The following is a 20,445-nucleotide window of genomic DNA, read 5'->3' on the forward strand; positions in this document are numbered from 1 at the left end:
TGAAACTTGAGTGGAGTATACTTGAAGAGTGCATTCAGCGCTCAGCAACTGCAAGGGGATTCATGTGAGCTTTAAATAATCCGCTTGATGTGTTAAAAACAAAAACTTTGGAAGCTGGAAAATATGAGATGGTTAAGAAAAATTGAAAGAGTGCAATAGAGATAAAAAAAATGCAAAAATATTTCATTCTTGTGTGTGATCCAAACTATTTTAATGAATCTTTTCCAATCACTAGCACTTCGTGATGCATTCTCTGTAACTTATGGTTTTTCTTCAGAATAAAATGACAAACACCATGCATCTGCAAAAAAGTTTGTGATTTTAAACTTTATGAAGGCCTTTGCTGCTGAGTTAACCTTAATACATAGGTTTGCGTGAAAATCAAAAACAAAAGAAAAAAAAACGAAAACTCACATTGATCCAAAATTTTAACTTTAAGCGACATTGTAAAAACATTACACTGTCGGAAAATAGTGGATGAAGACCAAATATGCAGGAGACCAGGTTGGATGGCAGAAACTTAAACATTTCTTAAATAAACTTAAACATGACAAAAACTAAAGGCCGTGTCACACAGCACATTTTGCTGATATAACACGGATAAAGAAAGTCATACGGGACAGTTTCTTATTATGTTTAGCTTTAATGTACAGCACTTTATTACATTTTTTATTGGTGTTAAAGCACTTAAATAAAAATGACTATGAAAGCAGTGAGAATGCAGTGAGCATTGATGAACATGAGTTTGTCGCTGAAACTTTTGGACAATTTCCAGGGCACTGAATTTTTGGAATTATAGATTCAGAGACTTCGGGGAAAAAAAAGGTGAACGCCCTTTATAGTGCATGGAATAGCAAGCAGTGAATGAATTTGGACCCAACCCGTAGTGTGACTGACACAAGGAAAACAAAACATGACAAAAACCAAACAAATGCCACAAAAATCTAAGCACACAAACCTTATACACAAACGTTAGAGAAGATAGCTCGACAAAATCCTGATGTGAGATTCGTAGCAGCAAACACTTGGATTGAGACATTAAAAAACAAAACGAAAAGACTTGATAGAGAAATAAAGAATTATTTTTAGTTTAAATGTGTAGCTGCAAAACTAAAACAAAGTAAAGTCATGTTAGGTTTCTTTTTTTTTTGAATTGGCCTTTATGTAAAGGACAAAATCAAATCCACTCATGTTTAGGTACCTAAAGGTACCACACACTCACACACATACACATTTATCTATCAGGTCAATTGTGATGCAGGTTTATTTTAGCAATGTTAATTGGCCTCCTGCCCTCCCCCTGCTGCATTTTCATTATTGGAAAAACAATAGCAAATCTCAAATCTGTCCCTCTGTTTCCATTTTTCAGACAATTACCAAAGGTTCCTGTCGTTACAAACAAAAGTCATTTCCTTCGAGTCAATAGGCTCCTTTGTCTAGAACTTTTAAGGGGCAGCTAAAATGTCAAACATGGAGAAATATCTCAAAGCCCTTAGTGAGAAATATTTTCTCTTTAAGCTATTAAATCAAAGAGAGTTGTGCAAATAAGAACATGTTTTCAATTCAAAGAAAAACTATGAATGAGGACAAATAATTGATTCAGACTTATTTATGCATAATTATGCTGTTTGGATGCTCTCCCTAGTTCTGAAAGCTATAATCCAAATAGATATGAATTTGCCTGTAAGAGTGCTGTCAGGCCTCCTGGCATTATAAGATGTTGACTTAAGCTTTGTTCACACAGAACACCATTCGAATGGCAAGCCATCTGGTTTCAATCTTAATGCAGTGTCACACAGTCACTGTGTACATTTTTTGCATTTCCACGTATGGAACTTTGTTCTTTTGTGCTACATGCGTGATATACGTAATTCATAGGTGTTTCTTGCATTTATCATTCGTCGATGTGCACAGATGTCCGTCAAGGGTTTACATGAATTTACTTTTGAGCTGTTCCAAAAATTTTGGTGGGTTGAGAATTATGCAGTTTAGGCATATTTTAAAAGGTTTATACACAATTATTATGTAAATCTAAAGCATTTTTGCGAGATGCATACGCAGATTTGTGGCTTTTCACAACTGTTCCATATATGTCAGTCTACTGGACTTTTCACGCATGTACCGCCGATGTATAACTTTTATATCGCGTATAGGTCGTAAATTTCAAATTACGTACATGACCCACAAATCAATAATTGATTGCATGTATACAACACAATGTATTCTTTTGCATCCATGCATTGTATTTGAGATATGCAGTCAATGTTTCTATGTAGTGATGAGGCTAAAAGCTTTTGATAGTAGCCCACCATTAGTCCACCTCCCACCATTAGGAGCATCAAGTTTATGAACACATTTTTGGATAAGCGAATTTGTTCACACGCATTTGGTGTGAACACAGTACGGTTGAGAAACATGTAAGGTTGTGCTTCATCTAAGTGGAATTATGAAGTTGTATGATTTTAACCCTACAGAAAAGGCGTAATACCAGGAAACAGAAATCCCACCATACACATCAGTTTCTTGTTCACATAAATAATTTTGTTTGTTTAATCACTTTCTTTCTTTTAAAGTAAATTTTACGTTGATTATTTCTATGATGTGTTGTGATTTTAATGCATTTTTCTGTTTTGTGAAGCACCTTGAATTACTTTGTGTACGAATTGTGCTATACAAATAAACTTGCCTTGCCACTGATTTGTGAGCATTTGTAGATGATCATCAACATGAGTACAATTACTTTTAAGAATTACCAGACTAGAAAAATATAAATATAAGTCAACACAGAAATCTGCTGCTTGATCAGATCAGCTTGGAAAAAATGTCAGCCCAAGGTTCAAGTAACTTTGAAAGAATTCGGTCTCTCTGGTCTCCCATAGCTGACTCCATGACTTAGGGGATGGGGGGGCCTGGTCGTCGCTGCTCCTTGCCCTTCTGCCGTGGGCTGGGGTGGGGGCCGGGGCCTCCGGTGCCTGGCGGGGGGTGGTGGGGGCTCCGTTGGTCGGGGGGTCGGGTCCGGCGCCGGGGTGGGGCGGGCTGGGGCGCTGCGTGGTCCTCTGGGCTTGGGTGTGGGGGTGCGTGGTGGGGGGGTGGGGTGGTGTTCTGGCTTGGCTTGGGGGGGTGGTCCCTTTGCCTGTGCTGGGGGGGGTTGGCGGGGGGCGCTGCTGGGGGGGGGGCCCAGCGGCACTGGATGGGCTTCCCATCTACGCCTGGGGCTGGGATCAGCCCTTCCCTGGCTCTGGGGCGGGACGGGACAACCCTCTTGGGGCCCCCGGGCGCTCTGGGTGTCATCCGCTTCGGCTGCGGGGTCTGGGGTGGGGTGGGGTGGGGGGTCTTGTCGGCCCGGTCCGGTGGGGGGGCATTCTGGGGGAGGGGGGGGGCCGCTATTGGTACGGGGCAGGGGGGGTTGACGGGTCGGGGTCTCCGCTGAGGCCATCGGCGGTTTCCCCGGCCGGTTGGCTGCCTCGGTCCCGTCGAGGCCTGACCAGAGCTCTTCTAGGGCCGGCGTTTGGGGGTGGGGGCCTGGGCTTGCTCCGGGGGGGGCCGGCGCTTTCTGGCTCCTCTCCCTCTGTGTGGGGTGGGTGGTGCTGGGCCTGGGGTGTCGGCGCCTCCGGGGGTGGGGCCCCTGGGCTGGGTGGGCCTGGCCCCCTTGCTGGGGGGGGGGGCGGGGGACAGCTGTTTGACCACCGGGGGACAGTCTACCAGCTGTCCCCAATTTACCCCCTTCCTCATATAACCTCATAATAGGGTGAGGGGGTGGGGGGATTAGCCTGCGATGAGCCTTGGGGGGGGGGGTTTACTAGGCAGTGGCCCCCCCTCCTATGGTTGCCGTATGGAGTGGTCCCCCCCTCTTTCGGTTTTATTTGCACCTTAGACATGTAGGGCCCTTGGTAGGGGGGGTGCTTGGACATCACTGCCAGCAAGCAGCAGATGTCCTCCTAGCACCCTACCCGCCAATTTTAACCGCACCTTAGACATTTAGGGCCCCTTGGTGGGGAGGGTGAGGGGACATCACTGTGAGTAATCAGGAGATGTCCCCTTAGTGCCCTACCCGCCAATTTTAACTGCACCCCCCTTAGTACACACACCCCTCCCCCCTCAATATATACATCCCAACATAAACACACACACATGCACACACACACCCTCTTAAACACACATATACGCACACACATTTTGCAAGGAAGGTGGGACCTAGGACCATCTGTCCCCTGCCTCTTCCCTGGTGGGGGGTACGGGCCCCTTTGCAGCGGCGGCCGTGTCCCCGGGGTGCCGGCTTCCTGGGCCCGGCGGTGCTCTCTCCGCGCGGTGGGGGGGTTCACATTACATCTGAGCCGGGGGTGTTGGTGTCCCTGGGGGGTGGGTTCTGGTCCTTGCTCCTGAGCGCTGGGCCCCGCCTAACTTCCAACTGTGGCCGAGCCTGGTCGGGCCATATTTACAACACCCCTTGTGGGCCCTCTTTTTTCCCCGGGGTTCCCCCCTCCTGGGCGGGGGCGGCGGGCCCCTGCCTTGCTCCTCCCTGGACCAACCGTGGGCCGGGCGGATGGCTGCCTGGAGTGCGGGGCGGGTCTCCCTTGGGGGGTCCTGGCTCGTACCTGGGGTTGGGGCGGGGGGATGCCCGGAACTCCTGGGTGGTGGTGGGGTGCTCGTCTGGGGCTGTGGGCGTCCCTCTCCGGTGGGGCCCTGCGTTGGGCTCTCCCGGCGCGGCGGGGGGGCTGTTCTCCTGGTTGGGCTGGGGCGGCGCTCTCTTTCCCTCTGTGCCTCCCTGCTCTCTGGCTCTGGGGGGCCTTGCGGCGGTCCTGCTGGCCCTGGCCTGGGTGGCGGGCTTGGTCGCCCGGGCGGCGGTTGTTCCCTGCCGGTTTCCGTGTGGCGTGGGGGGGATTCCGGCTGCCGCTGCTGCTGCGGTGGGGGTCTTGGGGTGGGGATGGCTGGGCGCTCTCCTTCCTTCTTTACACATTCCACCATCCATGTTAGAAGAACATGAGCACTCACCTGAGCACGGGTGTTGGCTCACCTTTGCACTGGCGGTTTGCGTGACTGAATGACTGAAATGTTTCACACTAGTTGGTTTTAAGGCATAAGTATGCGTGTGAGCACTATCTGTTTTGTGTACATGTCGACAGATGGACATTTTTGCAACTAGCAGGTGTGTTTGACACTTGGGTGTGTGTGTGGACAGGCTCCGCCCTTTTTGTACTGCATTTGAGCCTTACCATGGTGATTAACAACCAGTAAACTTGTTGCTCTCTTGTCTTATCCCCCTTCCCCTCCTACTATCACCCTCCTTCCCCCCCTCTTTCTAACGTCCCTCTCTCTTCTTCCCCTCTTTCCTTTTCCGTCCGGTCCAACACCAAAGATCTTCAAACATGTTTGAAATTAATAAAGTTTGGCCTCAATTACAAAAGGGGTTTATTCAGACATACCTTTGGTTTGTCTGAAGATTAATAACCCCTCTTGTTAAAGTAAAATATGTCCAACACAAGAGGCCCTCAGCTCTCATCTGTTTGCCCAGCTGTTGGACAGGACAAGGTTAAAAAAAAAAAAAAAAAAAAAAAAAAAAAAAAAAGAATTACCAGACTATATTCATTAAGGAAGGTCAGTAAAGACGTACAAAACATAAACTTGTGCTATAAAGATCATGTCCTCATGCACCTATTTTTTACGCCATGCCAACATTACCCCAGGTAGTTTAGTGTCAAAAGTGAATCATAGGAATCACAGCAGTCCCACTGTCTGTAAATCGTGAATGTCAAATATTCAAACATTTATGCAAAACAATCCAGATGTGAGAATTAATCACAGAAAATGTGTTGAAGCTTGATGAGTGGATTGGGATCATAAAAGTCGTGGGGTTTCGTTCTCTGGGTGCTTTGATTGCCTTCCTCAAAATTTCAGGACGATCAATCTCACACCTCTCTCTTAGGACACCAAAATGCTATCCAGATGCAGGCACAGCAGGTGAAGTTACAGGTGAAGCCAGTAGATCATTGTGTTCCAACTAAATCACTAACGCACTAAGGGATTTTCCCATTGGATTAAAATTGTACCATATGGCTTATTTCCATGTGAGGTAAAAACAATGACTCTTGCAGCAACCATTGCAATTTCTTACCCAGTTTACCCCAAATTTGCCCTACCTACCACATGCCCAAAGCTTAGTTGTATTTAATTATCTAATTATACATACGTCTGTCCATCCGTCCGTCCATCTTCAGAACCCACTAAATCCCTTTCGGTGTTACAAGGTTGCTGGAGCCAACCCAGCTTCTGTTGGGCGAAGGCAGGGAGAAACCCTGGACAGATCTCCAGTCTTTTGCAAGGCCACAAAATCCCAAATCCTCACATATGCACACCAAGGGGTAATTTAGAGGCACCACTTAACCTTTAAGGCATATTTTTAGACTGTAGAAGGAAACTGGAGTGCCTGGAGAAAACCCACGCATGCACGAGGAGAACATGCAAACTCCAAACAGAAAGGTCACAGCAGAGATTCGAACTCGAGCCTTAAAGCGCTAGCCACTGTGCCACCATGCAGCTTATGTAAAGGTCCTACTCCAGGCAGTCAGTGATCTGATAGGTTGAGTATAAAACCAAACATGTTTTATTTGTCTATTTCTATTTTGGTTTTTGGTTACCTTCATAACCAAAAATAAAACATCAATTCATTCATCTTCTTCCGTTTACCCCCCTAGTTAAAAAAGATTTATGGTCATAACCTTTAAATGTTTAAGATGATCATAAAATAAAACAATACCTCTCAAATTATGATTTCAACTCCACCTTTATCCCCATTCTACACTTTTGGTGAAATATGCTGCAATAAATCAATCTGTGTTTATTTAGACTCTTGAGACGAGAAGCATCAACCAGAAACTGGCAGACGACATAAGAGCGGCCATGTTTAAGATGATGCCATATGTTCCTCCGGGAACGGAGCCTGGCTGCATCTCTGATTCCAACCTTTTTAACTTTCTACCAGTGACTAACACATGTATTTCTTTGTGATGGATTTAAACATGTAACATCTGGACTGACATGTTTTCTCATGAATCCTCGGTGGGCTTGCTTCACTGTTAAAGTTGAAAAAAAAAAAATCAGACTTGGCACTAATGGTCACAATTTATTTTTAGTTTATAAAATGTCTTTTATGTTGTGAACCAGGTCAATTGCTTCTTATATCCTAATAATTTGCACAACAGACAAATCAGCTTATATTTCATCCATTAGGAACATAATTTATGGATGCATGCTTTTAATGTAACACAGGTGGTAGAATAAGTACCGTATTTTCCGGACTATAAGTCGCTCCGGAGTATAAGTCGCACCAGCCCAAAAATGCATTATAAAGTAGAAAAAAACACAGATAAGTTGCACTGGACTATAAGTCGCATTTGACGGGAAATTTATTTGACAAAATCTGAGACCTAGAACTAATCTGAGACCTAGGACTTATAGGTTCCACAACCTCATATGACACAATCATAGCAGACTGTTTATCTCATAATTTCACAGTAATTCTTTCTCATACTTATTTATTTATTCCTTTCATGAAGCATCATTGGCCAACTAATACTCTGTTTTCATCCTGTATTTGTAGAATGTAGTCATTTTTATTGCATTTCTGAATCTATGAAATCATTGGAAAATAGAATATTATATTGTTAGTCTTCAAGATCTTATTTTAAAAAAAAGTTTGCTGATTCTCTGAGTCACTTAACATACTGTTAACACTTAACATATCTCATACATCAAATTGACCCAGGAACATCATCCCTGTTCCTCACAAATGAACATAACAGGAGGGTTAACGATGTATTTATGTCAATTTAGTTCTAATATAAGTCGCTGCAGAGTATAAGTCGCACCCCTTGCCAAACTATGAAAAAAGGGCGACTTATAGTCCGGAAAATACGGGTATTTGTAAATAGAATTAATGAGCAGCTGAATAAATGTAGGTGATGCAAAACCTGCAGTTGCATGCACAAGGTTGCAGCAGCACCTTTACAAATTACCTGTCCCAGGGAAACCTCTGATGCATTTGTGTTGTTGTGTATCCTTAATGTCATCAGTCACAACATCTGCTCTTTCTTCCTGTCCCTCCTTTTTCATCTATTTAATTACAGCTACTTGTTATCCTTACATTTTTTTTTAGATCAGACTGCTTTTCAATCTGTCTGACTTTCAGTACGTCTTTCAAAGCACGACATGAATGTCCGCCCGCTGAACCAAAGCTGGTTTTCTAAGAGGGCATCAGCTGTGCTCTGACAACAAGCCATCCTGACTAGTGTCCCTCCAATATAAGCATTTTTATGCAACAATCAATTTATCAATTCAGGGCTTTAATTATTAAATAAGTGGTGGTATGTGGTTTGTATTAGTACTGGGGGCTCATAAATGATTAAAGTAATTCAGTTGCATTGAGTGAAGGGAGCCACGAAAAAACAAAAACAAACAACATAGTGCTTTTTGACCAACAGAAAGCTTTTCACTTTTTCAAATTAGGAGAAATTGGTACTGGTGCTGTATTGAATGGACAGTAAAAGTCGCTATCTTGGATTTTTCCCCCCAAAAATTTTCATTTCAGTATGATAGAAATAAATAAAATCTGCTGGAAAGTGGATGAAAAAAACTATAATCCTACATTTGTTTTATCTTAAATATTTTGACTTTTGGTGACATTTTTTAAGTAATGCATTGCATTTGATTTACAAACAGTTCTAAATTTGTGGAAAAGTTTTTCATAAACCAGATTGGGGATCTTTTTATACGATATACTTTAAAAAAAAAAAAAGAAAACTGTCAGTGAAGGTTCTCACTCATCCATGTGATGTCTTAAAGTTAAGTTAAATGTGTGGTTTTCTTCTGATTCTACTTGTCTGTTTGTCTTCATGCTTCCTGACCGATGTCACAAAATGTTTCGGTCATGGTAAAATTTGAACTCTTTCTTAAAACTTCTGCAGCCTCCTGCCAAATTTGCTGAAAAACTTGCATTTCAATCACCACGCTGAGGCATTTAGGGATATGTGACCGTAGTTTTGATGACCAAACCCTGCACTACTCAGACTGATGACGCCACTTTGATGAGCTGCGAAATGTCTTGAAAATAAAGATTTTAAGCCAAGATGCCATTTCTCAAAATCAAAACGTTAAAGAACTGCAATTTTTCATGACTAAATGATTCTTTGGAGATATTTCGCATGATTGCCATGTCAAGAGTATATGAAATACAAAGTCATCAATCTTATTTATACACAATTTTCCCTGAAAATCATCAGATTCATCAGAAGTTTGGGTTACATTTGCATGGAGAAAAGAGAAAACTTACTTCTTATGACTTCCTTTAATGATTATACCTGCTCTTTCTCTGGACTCAGATCATAAAAATACTCAAAGATGAACTACATTTATTGAACTACAGTACATGACCAAGATAAGGTCCTCAAAGGTGTATTAAACTGTGTTAGAGAAAAATCAGGTCAGATCAGTTTGTGATCATCTGTTTACAATATTTCAAATACCCTTTTTTAAGGCACTTGAACCCACTAAAGCACATGCTTGGAAGTTCTTTGATTCAAGTGCCACAGATCAACATATTAATAATTAGCCAGGATTTGGCACAACAACATAAGATAAGGCCACTTTAGTTTGCCTGGACTCCTATTCTCAGGTGCTTTCATGTTATTGTAAAAATAAATCTCCCTGTTATTGATCTGGATGGTAAATGACTCACATATGACCAACTAAACAACCCACAGAGGGACAGACAGATCAAGAACACATGCAAGTTCAAAGACTCCCTTGAGTAAATGTCTTATAGAAAAACAAGACTAAAACTTGACACCAGTTACATTTCATAAGAAATTACAGATGAGAGGAGGAACATTTTCAAGAACAACCCCAGTTGCTTTCCATTAAAGCTCAATGCAGCTGTGCTTTTTTCTTTAAAAAATACCCATTTTTCAAAATTTCTTGTAGCAAACCTTTGAAATCCTGTCACTTCACGCCTACAGTCTTAGAAAATCAAGTCAAGAGGTGTTCTCAGTGTGAGTTGTCTTTGAAGTTTAAGATTTTTGCTATTTGGCAGCACCAGAGCCAAGTCCAGGAGGGTGCTGCGCTAAAAAGGGGGGGGAGCAATTAACTGACTCATAGATAGTCTGACATTAGTGTGAATGGAAGAATGAAATTATTATTTTTTATTTAAATCAAGATAAAAGAAACTTTATTTGGATTATATGTTATCTATAGAAAGCACATCACATCAAAGGAGACCCATCGGAATCTTTGCCTTAGTTCAAAGACTTTTCAAACCCTCTCAGTATTGATTAGAAGCAGTAAACATGTTTTAGCATTAAATATAACCTAAATGTAATAGTATTTAACCACCACCTGACCATTTTCTATCGTAAAAAATCAAAAAACTTTTATAATATATATATATATATATTTTTTATAATATTTATAACAACACTTACAAAAATAAAATAATTCATTGAAATTTTTGTCTATTTATTAAAAAAATTACAAGTTTTGCTGTGGCCAGAACTTATATTCTAAAGAAACGTGTCTTTTCTTTCTTAAATTCTGCATTGATATGTCTTGCTGCTGCTGCTTTGCTGCATCTCCTGTCATTCTGCTCACCTGGCAGGTGTGGCCAATGATCTTGATCAGCACCTGCCAGGCATTTCAGTCAGAGGAGGCCTCTGACTGAAATGCCTGACTGAGCGTTTTTAATTCCAGAATTAAGCTATTACTTTTATGCCGAAAGCAAAAGAGCTGCTTTTAAATATTTCTAACACAAACAAAAATGGCAATCAAAATACCTAAATAATTCGATTTCAAAACCTGCTCTAAAATACACAAGCCTACATTGTCAACTGCTGTAATGAAATGAAAACAAAGGTTTGTGGCTAATGCTACAGTCACAAATACAAATGCCACTGCAAGAGGAGGCATCAGCAGTTGTACTTGAATCTTCGAGATTAGCTGCCATCGCCCCATGCTGAAAAATCCTTGGCGTGGTCATAAATGTAGATGGCGGCCATCAGTCAGGCAGGGAATAATGCAATAAAAAGTGTATATTTTTCCTCTAACAGTTAAAGTTAAACAATCTTAAATAAAAGCCTCAATTCTTTTGTTTAAATGTAATGAACTTGTGCAGAGAAGCTGGGCTATATAATGCTAAAGAGACAGATGCAGCAATAAAAAGAAACCAGATGGTTATTAGCCTATTCATTGCTATAGTTGTGGTTTTAAGAGTCATGCAACGCTCTTATGAGATAAATTAGAAACTGCTTTGTTGGCAGGCAGGGGATTATGAAAGTGGGGTCTCAAAATAGTTCAGCTCCACAGTGATGCACCAAACCTAAATAATTGCACATGCGTTCATTTTTCTGACTGTCACTTTGCCATCATCCTTTCCATCTGTTTCCACCTTTACTGGCTTTTACTCTGTCTTTCTCCATACCTTATTTAGAACTCTGTTTGCCGGCTGTCTTGCCAGATGTTTGTCGTATATTCTACTAAAATAACACAACTTTAGGAGTTCAGGTAGACCTCTGACTCTAGAAAGCTCTTGTTCATATTTAAAAACTTCTGGCTAAACATTTGCATTCTCCTCCTTATTAAAGGTTACAGTGTGGAGAACCTACACAGTAGTATTGCATAAGATTTTAATAACATTTATTCCAAAGAGAGCACAGATGCTTTAAGAATAAATTGCCTGAAACCCACATATCTGGACATCAGCATATGTTTCTGTTGGTATAAAACCTTGAACACGCTGAATACTGTTTGCTTCTCTAGTGAAGCAAAATTTTGAGTGATGCTCTTCCTGTGAGGCTTCAGGTTTCAGCTGACTGGAATAGACTACATACACAGAAACGACAGATGGTGACGATTTGTAAACTTACAAAAAAACTCAAAGCTTTTCAATGTTCCAACATTAAAATCAACAGTGAAACTTGTCCCTCTTAAGTGTATGCTTAAAGTCCCACTCTGATCATTTTTGAGACTGAAAAATGAATTTGTCAAAGAGACAGCCCACCCTGGTGCATCCTGATCCACCCCTTTGTGGCCACTTAGGCTAATCACGATCCAAGATTTTCTGACAACAGAGGTTAAGTATGTCTTCCATATACTGTAAATAAGATTTCAAAGTGAAACAATGTCACTTCAGAGTTTGGTAGAGCCATTGACTACATATGAGAAATTGACAGAGTGAACTTTCCATACTAATGTAATTTGGCTCCAACATGGCCACGTCCATATTGCCAAAACATGGCGGCTGATTCATCTTCCTTTCCTTGGGGCCAGAAGTAAGTCATTTTCTGTAGGTGATGTCTCACTCATTCTTATCAACAATCAATAGTTGGAGCAAAATTGTCACAAAGCCATGCTGAGAACATTAATTCTGACCTTTCGACCAAAGTTAGTGTAAAAAATAGCATATTGAGTAATGGCCGTACAGTTTTGAGCCAGATGCCAGAGTAAAATGAAGATATTCATGTATTTATTTGTTTGCAAGTGGTTGCATCAACATGGAGAGGAGTAGGGAGACTTTAGCCCGGCCATTTCAATTACGGCGTCACAAAAGAGAACTTTTTCAAATGGCATTTTTTTCGTCGGTTCGTGATTCATCCTGATTTGAATAAAAGGAATATTCGTGAGAAAAATGCCAAAACACCAAAAACACATTTTTTATTGGAGTGGGTCCTTTCTAGAGTAGTACTGGAGTTCTTTGTACTTCTAGTGCTTGCACACTGTTTGAGTCTCTTGCTCATAAAGATGTACTCTGTAAATATACAAACTTTTGCTATTTATGCAGGAGCAGTGATCTCTGAAAGAATACACTAAGAGACAACAACACGACAATACTAAGGAATGTCCTTGTCTACAAGCATGCATTTATTTACACATAGCACGTCACAAACAGTCATGGGCTGATAAAACGAAGCATGCTTTTGCCACTTTTCTTACTTTAATACAACTACTGCAACAAACTGTAGTAACAATTTTGTTATTTTACACAAGCATCAATCGGGAATGTATACACATGTTTCATTTGACTGGTTTAGCAGATCCTAATTTACCAGTCATGCTGTTTTGTAATGTTTTGCTTTTCAGTGATGACATGACAAAGAATGCAGGACAAAAATAAACTGCTTCATTAAAATTCTACACGCCTGAGATATGTGAGCCTTAAATGATAAATCCTGGTCAAATAAAACCCCAAAGTTTCTAACTGTGTAATTGGGGGCTATACTAACACCATCCAGGGAGACTATCTGACAAGACAGAGCATCTCTGAGGTTTTTAGGACCTAGTATAATGATTTCAGTTTTTTCTGGGTTCAAGAGGAGGTAATTAATTGTCATCCAGGTCTTGATGTCTCTGATGCAGGCATTCAGTTTCTCTATATTGTCCTTCTGGTCAGGTTCAAACACAACTGCGTTTCGTCGGCATAACAATGAAAATGAATGCTGTGTTTCCTGATTATGTTTCCTAAGGCAAGCATATAAAGCATAAACAAGATGGGTCCTAAAACTTAGCCCTGTGGGACACCGTAGTTAACTCGAGTGCACTGAGAGGAATGTCCATTTACATTAACAAACTGGTACCTATCGGATAAATAGGTTTTAAACCACTGGAGGGCAGATCCTCTGACCCCTGTGTCATGCTTTAACCTTTGGAGTAAAATACTGTGGTCGATAGTGTCAAAGGCTGCACTGAGGTCTAACAGGAATAGAAAGTAGTCCCTTTTCTTTAACAAGTCATTAGAGACTCTAAGTAGTGCAGTTTCCGTGCTGTGGTGAGGTCTAAACCCCGACTGAAAGTCTTCAAAGTGGCTATTGTCCTGTAGGTGGCAGTAAAGCTTTTTAACTACAACTACAGGATTTTAGAAATAAAGGGCAGGTTTGATATTGGTCTCTAGTTGGCCAAGTTGCTAGGATCTAAACTGGGCTTTTTCAGAAGAGGTTTAACAACTACATATTTAAAAGACTGTGGCACGTAACCCATTTCCAGAGAGGTATTTAGTATCGTTAATATGGAATCATTAATTAGGGGGAAGGTTTCTTTAAAAAGTCTAGTGGGAATTTGGTCTAACAGACAAGTTGAGGATTTGGAGAACGTAATAATTGATGTTATTTCCGCTTGATCCACAGCAGTGAAGCAGTCTAATGTTACAGCGGTTTCTATGGATGCCTCCACTTCTACCGCTTCAGCCTGATTTGGGCTGATAGTAGGAATAACTTGATTCAACTTATGTCTAACATCATCAGAGCTGAGAGAAACAGGAACATGTGGTTCTACTGAGCTCTGACTGCGAGTTAATCTAGCAATAGTGCCAAGAAGAAATCTTGGATTATTTCCATTCTCTGATATTAAGGTTGAATAGTACTGGCTTCTAGCTCTACAAAGTTTTTTATAATTTAATAGGCTATGTATCCAGGTATTCAGAGACTGCTCTGAACCGGAGCAGCGCCATTCCTCTCCTTCCTCCCTGTGTTCTTGTAAAATGCGTGCTTTGTGTCATAAATTATATTATGGTTTTGTACTTCTAAAAACCTGATGGTGTTATTTGGAGTTTTAACGTCTGTTATTGCACGGGCACATCACCTTAACAAGAAAAGAAAATTGTAATGTTTTATCTTAAAAGTACAAAGGAAGCTTTTATTTGGAACCCGGACTTGTTTCCGGTTCTCTGGCTTTCTGATTGAGTAATGAACAATATATTTTTCAAACGTTCGTAAAAGACTTGCATTGGAATGCGAATATTCTTATGTCCATATACACCAAAAGTTTTTTTGTGGAGTATTTTTATTTTTTTTTACTATACAGTGACATCAAATTTTAGGCCAATATAATGAAAATAATGCAATGGAATTATAGAAATGAGACAGAGTTCAGAAGCACCGAAGCCACTTCACTGTTAAAGTGTTGAAGTTTGGCACTTCCTAGTGTTTCTTATTATGTAACTATGTCAAAAGAAAGTTGTTTACTTGAGGGAGCAGCTGATTGAGCTCTCCGAATTCCAAAGTGATCCAAACACAGTGATTCCTTAAATGTATTCATTTGATCATCAAAAGGAATTTGAGATCACTGGTAAATAGAAATTATACAAACTTAGACTGCAGATGAGGACGCAACTCTAAAACTGTGAATTCTGACGGCTTTATTTTTTACTAAAAAGTGGCTGGAACGCTCACGCTTCTTTCTTCCTCCCCTTGTGTATTTTAGAAAAAATACGCAGAGATAGAAGAACTTTTTTCACTGTAGGTACAATGTTATGGTGAAGACACATCCTTGTATGTATTCCTGCTTTCCGATCATTTTTGAACTAATGTGAAAGCTTTCCCAGAGGTCTTAAATTAAGCAGTTTCCATAAAAGTTGGGTCTAAATCAAAAGTTTGAGCCCCTAAAATGTACAATTTTAGACTTTAAAGACCCACGCTGATGAACATATTGTTTTGAGTGTTTTGTTCTTGTGGCATTTTTCTAATTAAGGAAGACATATGTTATGAAAATTAGGCTCAAAATTATTTTTTGAGTATTTTTCTTATTTAAATTGTTGTTAAGCAGGAGCATATAAAAAAAAAATACTGTTTGAAAACGAGTGTATTTGTGACGTAGAACATATGCTGGGCGGGCCAGAAACTATGTCTACCAACCTGCACATAAAGTTATTTGGGAGTGTAATGTAATGTTTCAAACACGAGACTTAATTGATGTTTCCTCCCATACATAACCAGCCCCCAGTGGTTATTTGAGGTACTGCTACAACTTGTTTTGTGACAAATTGTGTTGAATTTTAGAAATGAATCAATCACTGCTTTAAGCGGTAAAGAGCTTTTTTAAAAAAAATTAAACTTGTAAAAAGATGTTAATAAAACAAGCTTTGAAAACTTAACAGGAAAAAAGAAAAATCAACTAAATAATAAATGCAACCTGACACACAAATACATGTATACACTATCTTACCAAAAGTATTGGCTCACCCATCCAAATGATGAGAATCGGGTGTTCAAATCCCTTTTCCTGGCCACAGGTGTATAAAATCAAGCACTCAAGCACTTAACTGTTTTCCTGGCAAAGAAACAAAACAACCACAGCTGGAGCAACAGTACTTAATTCAATTTTTTATAGAAAAATGAAGATGATTTCTAAAACTTCTAGAAACCTTTTATAGGTTTAAGTTACAAAAAAAATTATTTTTCTAAACGGCCGCATGCAGCTTCAAAAAGGTGATTTGTTCAACAAACTTGGCAAGACGGAAAATAGAAACATAACACAGGAAGACTCGTTGAATTTGTTTTTCCGAACACAGAGTCCTGTGTGGGTTTCATATGTTTCTCATTTTCTCCTTGTCGCTCCCTGATTAATTTATGACCTTATCTGAGTCTCCATATTATACGTCTCTCATGCTATCTGTGCCTGCCTCATTTCTCGCTCTGTTTCTCTCTTCCATATCATCCCCTCTCAGTGTCCTTCTTTCATGTATCCTATTGATTTGATCCTCCCTCCACTAATAGCCTGCCCAGCTGGGCGGCACAACTAGCTTACAATACAGTGAAATGTCAGGTACCTCTGGGAAAACAAGATTGGAGAGCACACAGGGACACATCTGTCCTTGTCTGTCTACTCTTTTATCTTCCTTCTGCACTTATATCTCGCTCTTCGTGTGCCTGTCTCACTCATCTTCATCGTCTCCTGCGCTCTTGTTTTACTCGTCTGTCTGCCTCCCTAATCCTCTCAAGTGCTGGTTTCCCTAAACCATATTAGCACAGGGATCAACTTCAGCTCATTGAATTAAAATGGAACTTGGATCTAAGACGCTGCTGTCAAAGTTGAAACCTTGAATCTGTGGAGGAATTCAACTTTAATACACAGTGGCGTGCAAAGCTCTAGATGCTATCCTGTTAGTGTAGATCTCCTTTTAAATGTACAAACATTTCCTTTATTATTTCCTTCTGTTTCAATTTTCAAAATAAAGAACACAATTTGATAAAAGCTTTGCATTGGAGAGGAGCTCTCTTTGAGAAATTTATTTGCACTTTTCCTATAAAAAACTATAAGTATATATTTTTTGCTTTTAAGCAGTCCTCTCCAACCAGCCACTCCCAATCCCCAAGAGTTACTGGGTTCTGACGTCTAAAACAGCCCCTTCCAAGAAGAGTCTGCGCTGTTAGAACTGCTACGCGGATCTAGCGGTGATCAGGAAAAAAAAGCTTTGATATTAGCATCAACTCTGAAAAGAGGTGGTTCCTCTTACAGCTAATCTGCAGAGACAACAACGGCTCACTTCTTTTTGCGTAAGACAATGTCTTCTTAGTGACAAAAAATGTGTTTATTCAGCCTTCCCAAAGAAGAGACTACTTGTCAGAAATGGTTGGAGTTTATCTTCAGGAGCACGCAACAGACCAGTCAACAACGTTTTCTCTGTGACCGCCATTTCACAGATGACTGCTTTTTTAACCTTACCCTGTGTCAAAATGGTTTTCGTTTACAGTCAGTAACTTCCTGCTGATTTCTTCGGGGTAGCTGTGGTACCTTCAAATTCCGGATCAAACTCTGTAGGGTTCTCCTTTGATAGATGATGATGAGCGCTAGTGTCGTGGCAGAAAAGTGAATGTATCTGCTGTAAATCAAAGTATTGTTCACATCAATCACCATGTTTTTGAATGACGTATCGCGTGAGTCGGTTTGTGTTTATTCGCATAATTATGACAGTGTAATTGTGAAACTGTGTTTTTTCGACATTTCTTGAATTTCTAGTGCTCTTACTAGCTAAACACGCTTTCATTAATACACTGTTGGCAGTGTGGCGGGGGGAAAAAATTGTTAGTCAAATAAGTAAAGAAACACAACATGAGAAGCTCCACTGTGAGTAACCATCTCAATAGGTCCTGGTCTTCTGGACAATCAATGCAAAGTTAAGACAAGCTTCTGCCTACAGTTGCCTGATTTTGTCAAAATGCAGATTTAATCGTAGATTTAGATGTAAAATTATTATATGCCTATATATATATATATATATATATATATATATATAGATATGATATAGTATAGACCAAAAGTTTGGACACACCTTCCCATTCATTTGAATGAGAATGTGTGTCCAAACTTTTGGTCTGTACTGTATATATAATGTTTTTGCTATTTATTTGATAAAACTTAATCTCTTTAGCACATTCAGATCTCAGCAAAATAACCCACATCAATCATTTAAATAAGCATTTTAGCTAAACAATGTCTTTTTAAAGCATCTTCTTTAGAAAACAGGCTTAAGGCTTAAGGAAAGAGAATGTGTCAGTTTGCGTCATCCTGTGCAAAGCATGTGTAGGTGTGTATGTGTCTGTTTTTAAGGAGTTCATGCTGAGGTCAGCAGCTCTTTCTGACAACTGGCTTTTCCATGCCCATTGCAATGCCGCACTAATGATCACACTGGTAATTACAGATACACCAAAGCACAGAGGAAGATGGAGATGTGGGCGTGCACATGTGGGGGCATAACTTAGTCTATGCTGTCTTAAGTGATTAGAGATATAATGATAAGGACGAGAGGAGGATACACATCCATGAATCACAGGACCATCTGAAGGTGGGATCAATGAGCTTCAGCAGTAATGTGTCACAATGTCAAGGATTGCATTTTTACTTTTCTGTAAGGTGGAAAGCAAAAGAATAAACGAGATAATCAAACTTTGAAAGTCATATTCAGCAATTGAAAAGCATACAACTAGGGTGTTTTAATGTGAAAATGCCAAAAAAATGGAAATCCAATCTTTTTAATATTGTGCAGTCTTGATTCATTTCCACGTATGTGTCAGTTAATTCAACACTTTATGCAAAATGTGTTTCATTTTGGTTTTAACACAAAAAAAGAAACAAATAATGGAACACTTGATTAATTCAAACAGATGTCTCTTGTTCACTAGAACACCTGCAGTAATTGCCTTTATTTAAAATTTTTGGTTTTATTTTCTAATTTTATTATTAAACCATTTCTTTCTCAAGGCCATTACTCTCCACCATACCTGTACAATTTTCTCCTGACACGTCCATTGCTAAGCATGAAATGGGCCCCTTTTCTAGGGAGCTGAATTACCGTTTAACTTTTAACTCCTAGGTGATGTGAAACTAATTTAAATTACCTTAGTAGCACGGAAGCCGGCATGAATGAAGATGACAGAACAAACTTGGAGCTAAAAAAAAAGATTTTTGTAAAGCAACAGATTGATTAAAATCAATCTTTAAGAGCTTTGGGGGTGGTTTTGCCAAAAGAAACACAAAGACTGAAGGAGCTTAGCTGTCACCAATTGTATCCATTTGTTGTCACGTTCATCACCAGGGGCCTGTTTCAGAAAGGAGGTTAAGTGTAAACTCTGAGTGCGTTAACCCTGAAATCAGGGAAACCCTGGGTTTTCCGTTTCAGAATGGGAGGTTTGTTAAAGCAGAGTAAGTCAAACCCGTTTCTGAAAGAGAGGTAACTTATACTCGGAGTCAGTGTCCATGGTTACTTATGCTGTGAACCTAACCTGGTCGGGAGCAGGTTTTATTCCCTAAACTCAAGGTTTCTGCCGGTCCCCTCCCCTTTTTAAAGACGAAGCGGTATTTTTTGCTTTAACCTTCATTGCCCAAATTTCCGTCACACAGAGACAAGTGACAAGAATGGCTTGTCCTTTTTTGGAGGACCCAATAGACGGGGAGGCTGCATTAATTCGTAGAGAATTACATTTACGTCGTGCGAGGATTTTGAGACCTAGACTCGATTTTTTGTCATTTCCCCATACTTGTTTGTTTGAGCGTTACCGTTTTTCGTTGCAATCAATTACATATTTACAATGAAAACAACATTAGATATCTATTGCTATGTAGATGTTTCATATGTCAAATATTGTCAACAAAGCCTACATCCATGAAATGCTCAAATTTGACCTGATTGAATTATGTTTTTATACTTCATTTTTAGCTTCTTTTAATTCCTGCAGGATTGCATCTACATGAAAATGAAATCAGGGACATTAAATTAGATTAATGTAACAATTGCTTTTAGGAAACACAATTTGCTAGTACTGCTTAATTTCTTAATCCCATATAAACCTATACCACTTGATCAATACAAGGGTAGACAATAGTTCACTTTTAAAAACACAATTGAATGTATTAATATTAAACTGACCAACGTTTGCAAGAGGGGAAGGTTAATAAAAAAAGTCCTCTAAACATTACCGACGTTAAATGCATTTTTTCCCCCCGATTGGTTCTGTACACTATGCAGCATTTCATGCAATTACACCAGGAATAACACTTCAAAAGTACACCTAAATATTGCCATTTTTATTTCACACCTTACGCTATTTAAAAATTATTACAGCCAATATTTTATAACAATGATTTAAATGCAAACTTGCGCATTAACTGGAGCAGCTATGTTTTCCCACGCTA

Source organism: Oryzias latipes, chromosome 19 (assembly GCF_053564925.1).
Source record: "Oryzias latipes strain Hd-rR chromosome 19, Olatipes_Hd-rR_3.1".
Classification (NCBI taxonomy): Eukaryota; Metazoa; Chordata; class Actinopteri; order Beloniformes; family Adrianichthyidae; genus Oryzias; species Oryzias latipes.